Source organism: Lactuca virosa, chromosome 4, assembly GCF_052849685.1.
Source record: "Lactuca virosa cultivar CGN04683 chromosome 4, Lactuca_virosa_CGN04683_v6, whole genome shotgun sequence".
Classification (NCBI taxonomy): Eukaryota; Viridiplantae; Streptophyta; class Magnoliopsida; order Asterales; family Asteraceae; genus Lactuca; species Lactuca virosa.
The window spans coordinates 273,080,042-273,098,085 of NC_136429.1; the positions used below are offsets into that span (position 1 = coordinate 273,080,042).

General features: G+C 35.8%; 1 long non-coding RNA gene across 1 annotated transcript; it reads left to right on the plus strand.

The window, feature by feature from the left end:
- Window positions 1-16,334: 16,334 nt before the first annotated feature.
- Window positions 16,335-18,044, plus strand: LOC145108040 (uncharacterized). Its single transcript, XR_013708056.1, has 3 exons — window positions 16,335-16,403; window positions 16,493-16,577; window positions 17,953-18,044. It is a non-coding gene; the product is annotated as an uncharacterized LOC145108040 (long non-coding RNA).

The window sequence follows — 18,044 nt, forward strand, 5'->3', positions numbered from 1 at the left end:
CGTTGTAGACTTATTCAAGTGGGAGACTATTTGATTAGGTGTCTAAGCCAATAACCAAATTAGTATATAGTTAAATTATTAGCAAAGTCCTTTTGGGTTTCCCTCAAACCTGGTAATTGAATAAGATAACTTTTAGAGACAAAGAAACTGATTTAATTATTTATTATATGATTAATAAACATCAATAAATAGATTTATTAATATGTTATGGAAATAATATATTAATTTGAAATAGTATTATGTAATTAATAATTAATCAACAATTAATTAGAATTAATTTTGTGATTAATTGGATTAATTAAAAGTGTAAGGACCTAAGTTGTAGTTGTCCAACAGTTTAATAAGAGAGGGATTCTAGAATATCCCTTGAAGATAATTAGGAAACCAGATAATTACCTGATTTCAGATATTATTATTTTTATCAAGTAAATCTTATCTAGGGTTTTCCTAACAACTATCTATAGGGTCTCACAGCTTACAATTTCGGCAATTCCTTCCTAGCTAAGAGCCAGTCAAAAATCACCTATCCTCTCTTCAGGTATCCTAGTTACTAGGTTTGGGTGTGAACCATCAGAGGCATGAGATTTCTGGTGCTAGCTTCCAAGAGTTTTTTCAATAAGGATGGTTTGATTTTTTACTACAACAATCAAGAGGTGTATTTTCTTCTATGAACTTTGAAATTACCTAGGGTTATAGGGTTCTTGTTGTTCAATAGAATGCTAATTCATTAGAGTTATGACTATATGTAATAGGTTGCATGTACCATTAAGTGTAAAAGTATTTATCCGCGTTCTTGCATGTAAAACCCGTCATTTGGGGCATTAAATAATCTAAATGGCATAACCATTAACTCGTATAAGCCATCACGATTCTGGAAGACAATATTCGACTCGTCGCTCGGTCTCATTCTAATCTGGTGGCATCTAGTTCTCAAATCTATCTTGGGGAGCACTTTCGCTCCATGCAATTGGTCTAACATATCATCTAACCAAGCAATAAGAATATAATATTTGATATATATCTTGTTAACAGCTCGACAATCGATACAAATTTGAAATGCCCCACCATGCTTTCGAACCAATATAGCGGGAACAACACAAAATTGTATGCTTTCCCGAATCAAACCCTAACTTAATAATTCTAAAACTTGTTGCTAAAGTTCTTAATACTTGTTTGGGTGCAAAGTCACACTTGGATGTTATTAGTGCTTACCCTGTCGTATTGTGTAATCAGTTGTCTTTCCTATAATTTGGAAGTGAGTGACACTCATTGATGGAAGGAACATTTTGTGAGAGCATTAGTTTAGAGAGAGAAATAGCAAGACCCATTGTACTCTTTTTTTCAATAACTAATGAGAGCTTAAACCCATATTTATTTGCTCTCTTGTGTTCTTCGTTTTCATGATTCTTACAATGATTCACTAGATCTTTCATATTATGCATTTGTCATCAAAATCAACACCACTACAATTAGTATCAGAGCGGGTATTCTTGATTTGATCAAGAATTGATCCATGATGACATTTTTGATTTGGTGATTCTTCATTTTGTTTTGATCTTCGTGTTTAGAGAGTGTTTTGTATTCTAGAAATCAAATTTTTCCTTGATATGATCCATAATTCGATTTTACCTTTCTAGAATACTTGTTTGTGTCACTTTCTCTCTTTAGAAAATTTTCAAGTTTTTGTGATCATGGTGTATTTGCATTATAATTCTTGGGTTGTGATCATTGAAGTCAAATACAAAGTTAACGAAATCAATTCTATGGGTTATTGTTGAAAGGCAGATTGATTACATGGGAAACTTTGGTTTCTTATGGAGGTTTGAAAGATGATCATGGAAGATTGATATTTCAACCGCTTGGGAAGAATGATTGTTTTATTCAAATCACCATGTCCAGATTCACACGTCTTGAAAATCAAAAGTAATGAGAAGAAAGAGATTTGTTTAATAAGAAATACATTTCTCTTATTGAAGACCCAAATGATCTTCGTGCTCTTAAGTTTGTTGAAGTTCAAGACTATGGAGTTCAATGTGATATTCTTGATGTTCTTGAAGTTCATGACAAGAAGATTCAAGTTGATTCTCATGAAGATGAAAACGTTTTTTGCTCGATTGGAGTTCAAACCGATGATATTTTGTGTTCTTATGATTCGTTTGAAGGAATGATTCCTTATCGAAAGCCATTTATCCAAGAAATTCACAAGTATAAAACTCCAAAAGATTTGATTCAAACTTGCAAAGTTAAAGTTGTCAAGAATGAAGTGGTTCTTGAAATCAAATCTTCAAGATGCAAAAAGATGAGAAAGAAAAAGAAGAAGAAGATCAAACGTAAGAACAAGCGGGTTTATTCACAAAAATCATCAAATGTTGTTGTGAAGCCAATATCCATGAAGCAAATTTGGGTTCCAAAGCAACAATCTCCAAGTGATGCATTGAATTTGAAGTTAAAACCCAAAAGTGTTGATGGTTCTTATGAAGATGTTCTTAGATCGTTGAAGAACACGAAGAAAGAGTTGTACAACACGCATCGTGGGTGGTATAATGTTCAAATTGGAGATTTTCTTGTTCCAACAAAAGAACCAAGATCTTCTAAATTTGATTCATTCATTGCAAATGGAACTTGGATCGTCAAAAAGGTAAATTCTCAAATGGATTCCAAAACATCCATGAATTCGATTCGTGTTTTGTGTTTTTCATTTTGATCGCCTTGTCTCATTGGATCAAATCCGTTTCTACCCCATTGTTGATCCAATTATTTTTGTTTAGATCAAAATTTCAAAAATCAAAATCAAATTCTTTTTTTTACTGTGCATTCGAAAATCACTATTGATTAATTAATTCATGTTTTAGCCCGTTATTTCGAATACCTGTTACTATTCATCCGTTTTTTCCTTGAGGCCAAATCTAATATTCAACACTGTTCCAATACAAGATTTGTCCTGATATTATTTCAATTTACATCATATATTCGGTGTCTGATCTTGAAAATGTTGACTCAAAAGTCAAAATCGATGCATCGATGGTGGTTGTTTGATGATGGTTCGTCATTGAAAGCCTGAATAGCGAATGTGTGAATGTCGATTAGTAAAACTGATAACGAAGGGTTGATTTCATGGATCAAATGGGTTATTAGATTGGAAATCAAATGGAAGAGTTTGATTGTTTGCAAGTAACTTGGTCGATTGATTTTGAAGGCTTCGCTTTTGTGTTGGTATATCGATGACGAACAGGTTTTGGGTTAGTAACAAAAGCGAAGTGTGATGATTTGGGGTTCTGAAAAACGAAGGACAAAGAGTAAACAGTCGAATGGTTACATGTCGATGTCAAATGGGAAAGCTGATAATGAAGGGTGGATTGTGATAGTGAAGGTCAATTTTACGTTTTGATAACAAATGGTTGGTTTGTAATACGAAGACTTGGACTTGATGTCGATTGACGAATACGTTCGATTGATGGTTGAAGCTTGTGAAAACAAAGGGCTGGAATTGAGATGTCGATGGTCAGGATAAAAGAATCGTGGATCGAAGGCTTGGTTATTGAAATCGATTTGGGTTGATGACTGAAAAACGAATGTGACAACCCGAAAAAAAAATTCTTTGAAAGCTCAGTCAGTCAACTCAACTTAGTGTCAGACTCATTGGTAATGAGTTCTAGCCTGGTTAAAGGTCATTCTAAGGAGTTTTAAGCCTAGTACTTAAGGAATGAGTGTTAGAATGTATCTGCTAGAGTCACTGTTCAACAAATCAAGCCTTAACCTCTTCATTTAGAGTTCACGACCACAACACTTGAGTTTACGGCCGTAAACTCCCCCGTAAGGACTCATATCCTTCATTTTCATTCATTATCTCACTTTCACCTCAAGAACACTCCATTTCTCTCTCAACTATCATCCCGATTTTCACCCTAGATCATCGAAAGTTGTAAGTATTCTTCCTTGATTTGTTGATACATCTCTTAATCTAGTATCATCTAATGATTTCATCCATGGAAATCATCTTTTCTCAGATCTTAAAGAAACACCAAGAACACCAAGAACACACACTAGTGTTCTTGGACCTTAATCACCATTTTAAGCCTCTATATCGTAAGTACTCTTCCCTATACTTGATATCTAGTTAAGACTCATGCTTAGAACCTTGAAATCATCAAGATTGCAAGACCAAACGGAGTTTACGGCCAAGCCATCTCCCATGGCCGTAAACCCCTATAAAATTACCATTTGAGCCTTAAACTCTCCCTAAGGGTTGGAATTGAGGCTAGAACACCCCCATCGTGCTTTTTAAGACCTTGAAACACTTTTCATGCACCTTTTACCATGAGTTTACGGCCGTAAACTCCATGGACGTAAACCCATGGTCGTAAACACCTCAACACTCTCCTTTGAGTTGGTCTTTCTCATCCTTGTGTAGAGCAATGGTCCCTCAAGTTTCCCTAGCCTTCAAACACCCTCTTATGCATGTTTGACCATGAGTTTCTCGGGACTTCATTCGTGGAACTTCTCATCCTTACACACATATTCGCTTGAATCACCCACATCAGGTGATTTCATACCCCGTAATGAATCTTTTAACTATTTTAAATGCTTTTAAGGGGGGGAATACAAGTTGAACACAATGATAATTGTGTAAATGTTTGTTATATATACATCTTTCAAAAGATTGCTTATGTCTTTTATAAGTGATCAAAAAATTTCAAAAACTCTTTTAAAGTTATGTTACTTCATAGTTTAACAAAACTCCATTTTTAAAGTACAAGCATAACTTAGTAGACAAATGAGTCCTTTCAATAACAGTTCAAGTAAAACATTAGTAAACTATAATAGGTATAGTTTAGAGATTCAATTCATATTAGATGCAATACACGATAACAGAACAAACATACTATTTGAGAAACAGAACGAACATATTAAGTTGTTATAGCATGGAACTACTACAGGATCTAATTATACCAATGAATCACTAACTCATTATTCTAAACAAAAGGTGATAGTTATATTGGGTATACATGATCATAAAACTTTAATGTGAATTACACGGCGTAGCAACTGGTTTGCTAAAAAGTCGCATTTGGTTCCCTTAATCTCCAGACAGGGAGAGCGTATAGTGGGGGTACTAGCCTTCACATTATGACCGGTATAAAACAAACATGTTTTAAGGTCATCATTACATCCGTATGTCATTTTAAACGACAACTCTGTACTTACATTTCCCATTACTTTCATAAAGTGACAGTACCACTTGAAAGTCAAATGCCAACTATTTTCGAGTGAAGATAGTTATAAACTAGGGAAAACTTACATTTTACAAACGACAAACAGAACAGTCGAGTCTAGTATATTCAGTAGAAAGGGACCATAATGCTAACCTTATGATTCCTTATTGTATACATCAAAGGATAAATATATATGTATATAATAGGATCCGACAGATAATAGGATGTGTGCTCTCCGCTTCACTTCCTGTTCCTTGTTTTTTGTGGGCTTGGAACGGATTCACCCAGTCTATTATCTATTCGATTTTAGATATATATATCTTTAGTATACATTAAGTCATCATAAGGGTACCAGGTATGGGTCAAGTCATAGGACACAAAGTCAATGCACAGTTTTGTAGTACAAAACATACTTTCCAAATCAGAACTTTTGGTATACAAAACTAGAAACTTTCCAGTAAAGGGTTTAATCCATTTTATTAAACCAGTATAAACTTAAAGGATCTTAGGTGATTAACTCTATATTACCTTAGTTTATACATCATGGTTATATATCACTAATACCCAATAAGTAGTTGGATGTGTGCTTTCCGCCTTACTTCCTGTTCCTTGTTTGGTTGTGGGCTTAGGGCAGATTCACCCAATTAACTATCTATTCGATATTAGATCATATATAGCCAGTAGAAACTAAGTGATTATAGAAGTAATCACTGTGGTCACCATTTTATTATAAGAAATAAGGGTTTTCTTAAAGAATCTTTTCATTAAATATAAAGGAACTATTACAATTAACTCCATAAGTAACAAGTGAATACGCCAGGGTTATATACAACAATGATATAACAAATAATGGGATGTGTGCTATCCGTCTTACTTCCCGTTCCTTGTTTAGTTGTGGGCTTAGGGCAGATGCGCACAGTCGATTGTTTGTTTACATTAAGTTTTATATAACCTGTATCCATTTAGTACTCATAGAAAGGATTGTAGAATCATTTTTACGTATCTTTCATCAAAGTAGGAAATATAGGATTTTCTAGAGGAACAGGCGAACTTTTCTAAACAGAACTTACAACTTACTACATTTCAACTACATTTTTCAACAACTTTCTACAACTTACTTACATCACTAAAATCTTATGAACTCACCAGCTTAATTACTGATCAACTCTTTCAAATAACTTGTATTCTCAGGAGACTATTAGACAGGTACTCGCGTTGGGAATTCTGAAGATGGAGCATAATATCTTCAAGTCTTGTTTTGTTATTTGCTTATGTATTCTATGTTTTATGAACACACACATTGTAAACACTTTCTTTCTAATGAAATGGTTGTTCATTACTTGCTTACTACGATACATGTCTTGTGATACTAAACATGACGTCCTCCACCCCCGAACGTTTCCGCAGTTCCGGTTTTGGGGTGTGACAGATTGGTATCAGAGCATCGTTTATAGTGAATTAAGCATATCAACCGATAAAAGATATACAACTATAAATACAATGGGGCTTAAGTGCTCTGGATAATGATGTATTTTAATAGTATAACAATAAGTTATAAAAATTTACCTACTTGCTTATACATGTAGACCAAGTATCACAAGAAGAACATAACTAAAGTATTTAAAGGTTGAACATTGTCGTCAAACCTGAACAGTTATGTAATCATAGCTAGGATCAATATAGTCTGATCAACTATATTCATTCGAGATGTGACCGACATGTGTTTGTGAGCGATGTGGTGTTGCAACAGTCTTAAAACTTACCTAAACACCAGTCAAGAGAATTCTAGATCAAGTACATTACATAAAAGTACTATAGGAGTATTTTAGGCCATGTAAACAACTTATGTGATAACTTAAAAGACCCTTACGGATAGGTCTATAATCTTACAATGTATACTCCCAATGTTATATATAATTGAGATTTTATAGACTTAGAATTTGTGATCTACGCTTCACTACCTGTTCCTTGTTTGGTTGTGGTTTTGGAGTAGGATCACTTATTCGAAGGTCTATCTCATCTTAAATTATATACAACTTGTATACATTGTACAATTATAGGAGGACTCTATAAGGATCATCCCCATAATGTTTCACATAAATCTCATAGATTCTTTAGTCACATCCATTCTCGCACGACAAACCCATATAGATGTAACCACTTCCTCATAGGAGTCGATAGAAGAGTCAAGGAGGAACAAGAGCAAGTTCATGAGAAGTTTTCAAAGAAGGATATACTGGAGTAACCAGATGGTCTTATGAGTCACACTAATAAATAATAATCTTGGTTAACTTAATGAGTTAGTGGAAACACTGCTCACATTATGTGTTAGGATTATTTTCTTACATGCAGCTGGTAACAGTTATTCAGGTAACAGATATTCATTCGAGGATAGCCATTTCTAATTCATAAAGTTTATGTGGTATAGAATTTTTATGAATTGCTTCCAGAACCCTATGGAAGTCAGGATCAGATACACTCAAAACTAGGATAACCTTGTCTTTCAGCTTTCGGCTTATCTCCACTGCTATAGACTCATTCCCATCTCATCTTTGTATTCTTTTAGCAAAGATGCCTCCTCGCAGATCAAACAGACGCACTACTCCGATAACTCCAACTCAACTGCCACTACCTCCTCAACAAATCGATACGACAGCTCTAAATGCTGCAGTAGTTGCGGCTGTGGAAACAGCCATGGCTCAATATCATCCTACCAGTTCCAGCGGAGGTGGAACACCTGTTCATTCTACTAATGGTGAGGTCCCTGTGCGCTCGAGAGAGTGCTCCTACAAGGGCTTCACCAACTGCAAACCCCTTTCCTTTAATGGAAATGGTGGAGTCATCGCTCTGATGCGATGGTTCGAGAAGACAGATTCGGTCTTCGAAATATGTTCGTGCCCAGAAGGGAGCAAAGTGAAGTTTGCCGCCTACACCTTCTCCAACAGAGCCCTGACATGATGGAAAACCATGTTAAGTCACTGACCCTATCAGTGGCTAACTCATTAGGTTGGGAAAATCTAAACGAGTTAATGTTGGAAGAGTACTGCCCGTTGGGCGAAATTCAAAAGTTGGAACAAGAACTATGGGAGCTCACAATGGTCGGCTCAGATATAGTGGCCTACACTGACAGGTTTAGTGACCTGGCATCACTATGCCCCGGGATGGTTACCCCGGAGAGCAAGAAGATAGAACGATACATTTGGGGTCTGACTTCTCCGACCCAAGGAGATGTGTTGTCTTCTAACCCAGCCACATTTGGTAGCGCCTAACGCCTAGCCCAGCGACTCATTGACCATGGAGTCTGCCATGGTTTAGAAGTCCTCGTTCCCGAGCCATCAAAGGGAAATGACTATAAACAGAAGTCGGGGAACAAGAGGAAGAAGAAGCAAACAACACAGGAACCCCCGCAAGAGCAACAAACGAGTACTATGTACGCCTCTACAACGCCTGCTGCTCCAGCACCTGCCAGTAGGTATGCTGGAACCCTTTCGAAGTGTGGAAAGTGAAACTATCACCACACCGGAGTATGCCGGGAAATGCAGTGTCTGAACTGTCACAGAAAGGGACACACCGTTCGTTTCTGTAGGGCACCGGCTCAACCGATCTCCCAAGTCCCCGGAGCTGAAGAAAACCAAGCCTGCTATGGCTGTGGTGAGACTAGACACTACCAGAGGGACTGCCTGATAACAAAGAACTCAAGAGCAGATGGACGAATTCTGATGATCACCGCCGGAGAATCAACCCTAGAGTCGTCAGCGAGCAGTGGTACGTTTTGAAATAGTAATTACTTTAAAAATTAATTTATATTTATATAAGATTAAAACATGGGGAAAGCACTTAAAAAGTAATTATAATAACTCACATATGGAAATAGATCACAGTATTCAAGAGAACTAAAAGATCCGTTTAGAGAAGCTATGATGGCTTAGCATATACATCATGGTTATGCATAACTAAGATGTTGCAGACTTAGAGTGAGTGATTCCGCCTTAATTCCCATTCCTTGTTTGGTTGTGGATTTGAGGCAGAGTTACTCAGTCAACTGTCTTATTTATCTTAATTATTCATAACTTGTATATGACAGGCGATCGTAGTGGTACCGAGGAGGATCATGATATAAAGTATCAACATTAGTTATCAAAGCACTTTCACTGTATGTACTCGCACATAGCGATACGATACGTAGAAGTGTTAACATCAAAGGGAAAACAAAAAGCACTAGGACATTTACAAAGATTACATTGTCGAAAACACTAGGAGTACATTGTCGAACACACTAGGAATACATTGTCGAAAACACTAGGAGTACATTGTCGAATACACTAGGGATACATCATCGTATAACATACATTTCTTTCAAATCGGCCAAACTTTGTTCATTAAAGAGTCCGTTGTTATCTTTCGTCATGAGTTGGCATGGTCCTCACCATACTAAGTTCATATGTTTCTATAGCCTCGATCGTCAAATTCTTGAAACCTTCGTCATCCGCATCAACAGTCCGACCTAGACCTCAGTTTTATCTTTCGTATTCTAAACCCTGAAGTACTCGTGCGAATAGCACTTTGTCCTCCGAAGCCTTACCGTCAGATATCCGCAGACCGTCACGAAATACGACTCGTCCAGCAGACCAAGTTTAAACACAGAGGCTAAGGACGAATACAGTCCACCTATCACTATTCAGTGTATACGCGAGGGTGGTATATGATTATGATTACGCAGATTTAGTATGTGTTCTTCCGCCCTATCTCCTGTTCCTTGTTTGGATGTGGACCTGGGGCAGAGTCGCACATCCGACCGTCTTACTAATCCTAACTATATACAACTTGTATACACGAGGTAATGATATATGTACCACGTATGAATCCTATCATGAACACCAGGGCAAAGTTGCCAGGTCTACGAGTGGGTATTCTGCAAATCAGAGGAGCGCAACCCCACTTATAAATGCTTTTAAGAGGGGGAATACAAGTTGAACACAATGATAATTGTGTAAATGTTTGTTATATACACATCTTTCAAAAGATTGCTTATGTCTTTTATAAGTGATCAAAACATTTCAAAAACTCTTTTAAAGTTATGTTACTTCATAGTTTAACAAAACTCCGTTTTTAAAGTACACGCATAACTTAGTATACAAATGAGTCCTTTCAATAACAGTTCAAGTAAAACATTAGTAAACTATAATAGGTATAGTTTATAGATTTAATTCATACTAGATGCAATACACGATAACAGAACGAACATACTATATGAGAAACATAACGAACATATTAAGTTGCTATAGCATGGAACTACTACAAGATCTAATTATACCAATGAATCACTAACTCATTGTTCTAAACAAAAGGTGATAGTTATATTGCGTATACATGATCATAAAACTTTAATGTGAATTACACGGCGTAGCAACTGGTTTGCTAAAAAGTCGCGTTTGTTTCCCTTAATCTCCAGACAGGGAGAGCGTATAGTGGGGATACTAGCCTTCACATTATGACCCGTATAAAACAAACATGTTTTAAGGTCATCAGTACATCCATATGTCATTTTCAACGACAACTGTGTACTTATATTTCCCATTACTTTCATAAAGTGACAGTACCACTTGAAACTCAAATGCAAACTATTTTCGAGTTAAGATTGTTATAAACTAGGGAAAACTTACATTTTACAAACGACAAATGGAACAGTCGAGTCTAGTACATTCAGTAGAAAGGGACCATAATGCTAACCTTATGATTCCTTAATGTATACATCAAAGGATATATATATATATATATATATATATATATATATATATAATAGGATCCGACAGATAATAGGATGTGTGCTCTCCGCTTCACTTCGTGTTCCTTGTTTGGTTGTGGGCTTGGAACGGATTCACCCAGTCTATTATCTATTCGATTTTAGATATATATATGTTTAGTATACATTAAATCATCATAAGGGTACCAGGTACGGGTCAAGTCATAAGACACAAAGTCAATGCACAGTTTTCTAGTACAAAACATACTTTCCAAATCAGAACTTTTGGTATACAAAACTAGAAACTTTCCAGTAAAGGGTTTAATCCATTTTATTAAACCAGTATAAACTTAAAGGACCTTAGGTGATTAACTCTATATTACCTTAGTTTATACATCATGGTTATATATCATTAATACCCAATAAGTAGTTGGATTAGTGCTTTCCGCCTTACTTCCTGTTCCTTCTTTGGTTGTGGGCTTAGGGCAAATTCACCCAATTAACTATCTATTCGATATTAGATCATCTATAGCCATTATAAACTAAGTGATTATAGAAGTAATCACTGTGGTCACCATTTTATTATAAGAAATAAGGGTTTTCTTAAAGAATATTTTCATTAAATATAAAGGAACTATTACAATTAACTCCATGAGTAACAAGTGAATACGCCAGGGTTATATACAACAATGATATAACAAACAATGGGATGTGTGCTATCCGCCTTACTTCCTGTTCCTTGTTTGGTTGTGGGCTTAGGGCATATGCGCACAGTCGATTGTTTGTTTACTTTGAGTTTTATATAACTTGTATCCATTTAGTACTCATAGAAAGGATTGTAGAATCATTTTTACGTATCTTTCATCAAAGTAGGAAATATAGGATTTTCTAGAGGAACAGGCGAACTTTTCTAAACAGAACTTACAACTTACTACATTTCAACTACATTTTTCAACAACTTTCTACAACTTACTTACATCACTAAAATCTTATGAACTCACCAGCTTAATTGTTGATCAACTCTTTCAAATAACTTGTTTTCTCAGGAGAATATTAGACAGGTACTCGCGTTGGGAATTCAGAAGATGGAGCATAATAGCTTCAAGTCTTGTTTTGTTATTTGCTTATGTATTCTATGTTTTATGAAAACACACATTGTAAACACTTTCTTTCTAATGAAATGGTTGTTCATTACTTGCTTACTATGATACATGTCTTGTGATACTAAACATGACGTCCTCCACCCCCGAACGTTTCCGCCGTTCCGGTTTTCGGGTGTGACAACGAAGGACGGTTTGTTTTGGGAAGGCGGTTAATGGTGATTTTTTAAAAGCGAAGGCTTGGAGTCTATATTTGATGTCGATATCGATGGCAAGTTATATGGTTGCTGATACTCGACACTCGACAGTCTAAGTTGAGGCGAGTATCGAGGACTGAGAAATTAAAGGTTCAAAGGGTTGGGTTGAAAAGCGAAGGGTTGGAAGACGAGGAATTGATGTCGAGTAGCGAAGGGTGTGTGTTTCAATTTTGACTTTGTTGGTCAAACCTTCTCATTCACTTTCTGTGTAACGAAGTGAAGAGGAAAAGGAACAGTTTTGAATGTCACCCCTGAACATTTACCAAAATGGCATAAATGATCCACATTCGACATTGAAGTGAAAACAATTTGTGAAGAATGCAGATATTTCTCCTTTAGTCCCTGCAGTTTCGAAATGTTGGCAGAAGTTACCCAACTTCGAGATTGGACGGATAAATCTGAGAAATGGAGAAATTTACAGTTCAGCCCTTACAGTTAATGCGACTTAACTCTTTATGCCCAGTTTCGCAATTAGGGTAGATTTTTTCATCCTAGGTTGTTTTGGGCGCAACCGGTCCCTGCATAATTCTGAAAGTGGCAGTTTTTACACGGGTTTTGGAAATTCTTGCAACTCTCACCCGAAAGTCGAAAATTTTCACAAATTTGGAAATTTTCTGTGACTTTTTCGTGATTTTTTCCCATGCAAGTTTTTCGAAGGGGGAGTTTTATGAAGATTATTCCTCGGGCGCTTCTCACCCCTAATGGGTTTTATAATCATTTTTTTATTATAAAAAGGGAGAGAATGAAGAATGGGTATTCGAAGCTTCTCGGGTATTCATTTGCGTATTTGAAGACCGATATTACTTCGAGGGGGAGTTGGTCTTGATCGTGCGAGCCCGTTGGATGTTGAAGTCGGGACATCAAATCTTAACTTTGAGGGGGAGAATGTTAGGGTGCAAAGTCACTCTTGGATGTTATTAGTGCTTACCCTCTTGTATTGTGTAATGAGTTGTCTTTCCTATAAATAGGAAGTGTGTGACACTCATTTATGGAAGGAACACTTTGTGAGAACATTAGTTTAGAGAGAGAAATAGCAAGACTCATTTGTACTCTTTCTATCAAAAATTAATGAGATCTTAAACCCATATTTATTTACTCTCTTGTGTTCTTCGTGTTCATAATTCTTACAATGATTCACTACATGTTTCATATTCTACATTTGTCATCATAATCAACACCACTACAATACTCTTTCAGATTCCTCTGATAAGCGACATTGTTCAGAATCGAAGACCCCGGGTAAAGTCAATATAATTTTGGATAACTCTCATCAATGGTAATCCAGGTGGGATCTCTTAAGGAAAAACATGCATAAATCCCTCAACCAAAGGCTAGAATGTAGCCGGAATTTTCCCGCCCCATTCGTTCTCTTCGGCCACCACCAAAGCAAACATAAAGGGACATTTCTTCGCTACCATTTCAAAATCAGCGCATTTCAGAAACAACATAGTCTATTTTTTTTAACTCGATGTATATCCAAGAGAACCAATGTGATGTTTACCACATCCTTTTGCAAACTGTAGGTATTTCAAAACCCATCATGTTTTCATGCCTATAAAACTACCATGGTTTCACTAATAGACTATGGAACACATCCATAGGAATAACTTCACACACACCTCATCTAAATATCTTTCACTTATGGAAAACTGCACTAAACAACACTTACTTACCTTATCCACATTGGGTTTTTAAGTTATGTAAGTTAGTATGTGTCACACCCCCCTAAAGCGGAAACACAGGGCGTGGTAGTACAAAGGGTTTCATCGCAAAAGTTAAAAGACAACACCAACCATAGTATTAAAAATCATTACAAATTCACAATGGGTTTGAACAACTTTTAAAAGAAATTACAATGTAAATTGAAATACAACACATGCGAATGCTCCTAAAAGTGAAGTGTCCCTAAGTGCCACTTACTCGATGATTCCTGAAAAAGCATGTAAAACGAGCGTCAACTATAAAAATAGTTGGTGATTACTCACAAGTTTAAAAATAATATTGGTTTCATGAATCGAAATCAAATTTTGATATAAGTTTCCATAGATAAAAATATATTGCTAAAATGAGTAAATAAGTTTGTGTAAACAAAGTTCGTTGTCATCATGAGAAATAAAGTATGTTGCCCAAAAGAGATGCAACGTTCATATCCTCATGGGAAATAAAGTTTGTTACTAAAATGAGTAATCAAGTTTCATTGCTACAAGGAGCAAACAAGTTTGTTACTATAAGAAGCAACCAATTTTGTTGCTAAAACAAGTAAATAAGTATTTAGTAACAAAAGTTCGTTGTTATAATGAGATACAAAGTTTATTGCTATAATAAGAAACAAAGTTGATTGCTATAATTGATAAACGAGTTTATTGCCATAATAAATAACAAGTTTGTATGTGTATGAGCAAACAATGAGTTCTCAACCAAACCTATGACTGAAGCCCTATCAAGATCTATGCTTATCGTTCCATAGATTAATATGGTATCATGCACTCCAGCAATCGGGCGAGTGAGGAGTTGTCAATTCCTAATAGCGCTATCCATAATGACCATTGGCTCAAAGAGTTAATGGTTAGAGATAAGGGAAGGTCCTTAGTACGATAAGTTATCATGTTCCGTGTTGCATAGACATACATAGAGAGATATAGCAATAAAATAGCAATCATGTTTGATACAAATCAATTTAAATACAACGAACAAATAATAGTTTTCCGGGACATGCTTTTCCACCCCAAAACATAAAAATTGAAAATAGGGAAGTGCGTGAATACTCACAATGCATTGAGATGATGCAAATGATGCCTTGATCTACGCTCCACTCGTACCACTATCGTTTTCCTACAACGATGTTACACACTAATGAGTCTCTAATTGAAATCTAATACTAGTATACTTACTACTACAATAGAATTATGCCAATAATGTGTCAAAATTTAATATTGATAAGTTACAAACATTTTCCTGTGGAAATTAAGTGTGACAACCGTCAAATTTCGGTCAATTCAAAGTCAAACAAAGTCAACAAGTCAAACCGGTCAACTCCAATAACCCTTGTATGTTAGGGTTTACGTTATGTAATCACTATACAATTCGCTATTTTAATGAGAAATCATCATTTGGAAAGTTCATGTGTTTGATTTTCCTTAGCCATAACAGTGATAAACAACGAACCAAAGCGATAAAACACTATTGCACAATCATCGGGATTGTGTACGACACTAAAACACGGTTTAACGGGGTTTACAAACCATGAGTTGTGAAGCCGGACACTCAAATTAATCACAAACGAAACCTCTCTAAATCGTTTTCACTCTATCTCTTTCTATTAGAAATCTCTCCCAAATCTCTCCCAAATCTCTCCCAAATCTCTCTCAAAAGTTACTTTAACTTTTCGTAATCATTTGGGTCATCTCGACCCTTAACCGGGTCAAAAATCGGTTGAAATGGGGTAAAAACGAGTAAAATAGCTTTAAGGACCCGAAACTGAAGCTTCAGGACCGAAGCCTCGCATCCGAGGCCTCTGATCCGAAGCCGAGGCTTCTCACGAGACGAGGACCGAAGCCAGAAGACCGAAGCCTCGCATGCGAGGGTCCGAAGCCTCGCATCTTCGGCCCCCATGCGAGGGTCTCGCAGACAGCCCCTTTTTACCGGTTTTTCGACTACGACTTCGTTTTAACTCCGTTTTTCATTATTTTAACGTGGGATTTTCACCCAAAACTTTATTTTATAAACTAAGACCCCAAAATATATAAATCTCCAGGGTTTTTATAAAATATATTAAAAGAATTAGTGGTTGGACTAATTATTGAGGGAATATTTGCTTTTCCTTAATTTATGGCAAAAGCAAACCACCACCACCTCACTCTATGATTAGCCACTCTTTCCCACTACCCATTGTCTCCTTAGTGGACCTTTACACCCAATCTCCAGCTCTTCCCACGTTCTAAGAGCTGGAGGATTGATCCTCTCTCCTCATTCTCCATAAAACTCTTTCATTCTACACTTAGCAACCAAGAACACTCTCTAAAATTCTCTCATCTTTTCTCTCAACTTCAAGAACTTCAAGGCTTTCTCCAGGGATTTCTTTCTTCAATTAGTAAGTTCTTCATCATTCACATAATTATTAAACTCCATTCTACTCAAATCATTGATATCTTACACAAGTTCCATCTTATTCGGTGTTAGATTCTCGAATCATCAAGACATCTTCTTAGTGTTCTTGGGTTGAACACTTCCTCTCTCTCACTTTCATCTACTGAAACCACATAAGGTGAGTTCATACCCCTACATTTACATGTTTTTCTTAAGTTTTAAGGGGGGAATACAAGTAAAATCATCAAGAACACAATTAAACTTTTTCTAACAGATTACATCAGAAAAGATGGACGTTAATCACGGACTGTTTTGGTCAACTTAAATATTTTAGTTTTCAAAACTGTTCCAGGTGCAAGTAGTTCAAACTCTTAGCTTTAAAATGGCTACTTGCACATCTCCATATGATTTGTCTACAATTTATGGTGATTTTTACAAAACTGCCTGTCATTTCAGAGGCAAACCCGGACCAGTCTGTGATTATGAACATTTTCACCTCTGTTAGAGATCACTAAAAATCATGATAAAATTTACGAACAAACTAGACTCATATTCCAAACTCTCAAATTTTGCGGATTTGGATTTAGAGCTTTGATGATTTTTCTATAAATTTTCTAAGAACAGTAACAGAAACTGTTTTCAACGAAAAGTTGCTGTTAATTTCATTTCACCTTGTAACATGTTGAGCAAGGTGTATATCTTTATGTGATTATATGTTATTGCAATATATGACATTTTATCTTAACATTTAGACACACATCAGTTTACAAATGGATTTGGACATATAAAATATAAAGAATAACAAGTGATTATAATCAAAGTACAACCGATACATTCAAACATTTAATAAACTATTTTGAATATAGTTTGCATACATTACGACGTACTACCCTTGGTTGATAAACTATAATAGGTATAGTTTATGATACATTACATAACACATACATTTAAAAAGGGTACATTTATACAAAGGATATTTTCATTAAGCAAGGTACGGCCATACAGTACCAAATTTTCATAACACGTAATTCCGTTAATGACTTTGTGAGACATTTACTTCAAATTACCATTAAGTCCTGTATTGTAACCAGAGTCTCCTTGAGGGAGAGCGTGATACTTGTGTATAAATCTATATTGGGTTTGACAAACCCACACCTAAACTGCATGCAACAGTTAGACCGATAGGTCTGGGGTGACAAATGTCATAACATTTCCGACGCCTGAAGAACGTCGTTTTAGGCAACCGTGGTCATAGTATGGTTATAATAAACTCACATAAACTATTAATAAACATTGGAATTTACGGGAACTTCATTAATATTTAACGAGTTTATGTCGATTTAAACTTGCATTGTTTTACTATAAATATGACAAATTACTTGTACATTTCGGTCTTTGGGTTTTAAGACTACATATATACATTAAGGAAAATATTGGATTTTCTAACACAAATACTACTTTTACAAACGAAAGGCTTTTAATAATACCAAACAAAAGCTTATGAACTCACCAACCTTTGTGTTGACACTTTTTCAAACAACTTGTATTCTCAGGAAATCATTAAACAGGTAATCAAGTGCTTTTGAGGATGGGACGCTAAGGCGTCTACTATTTCATAATTTTGTCAACATATTGTAATTGATTC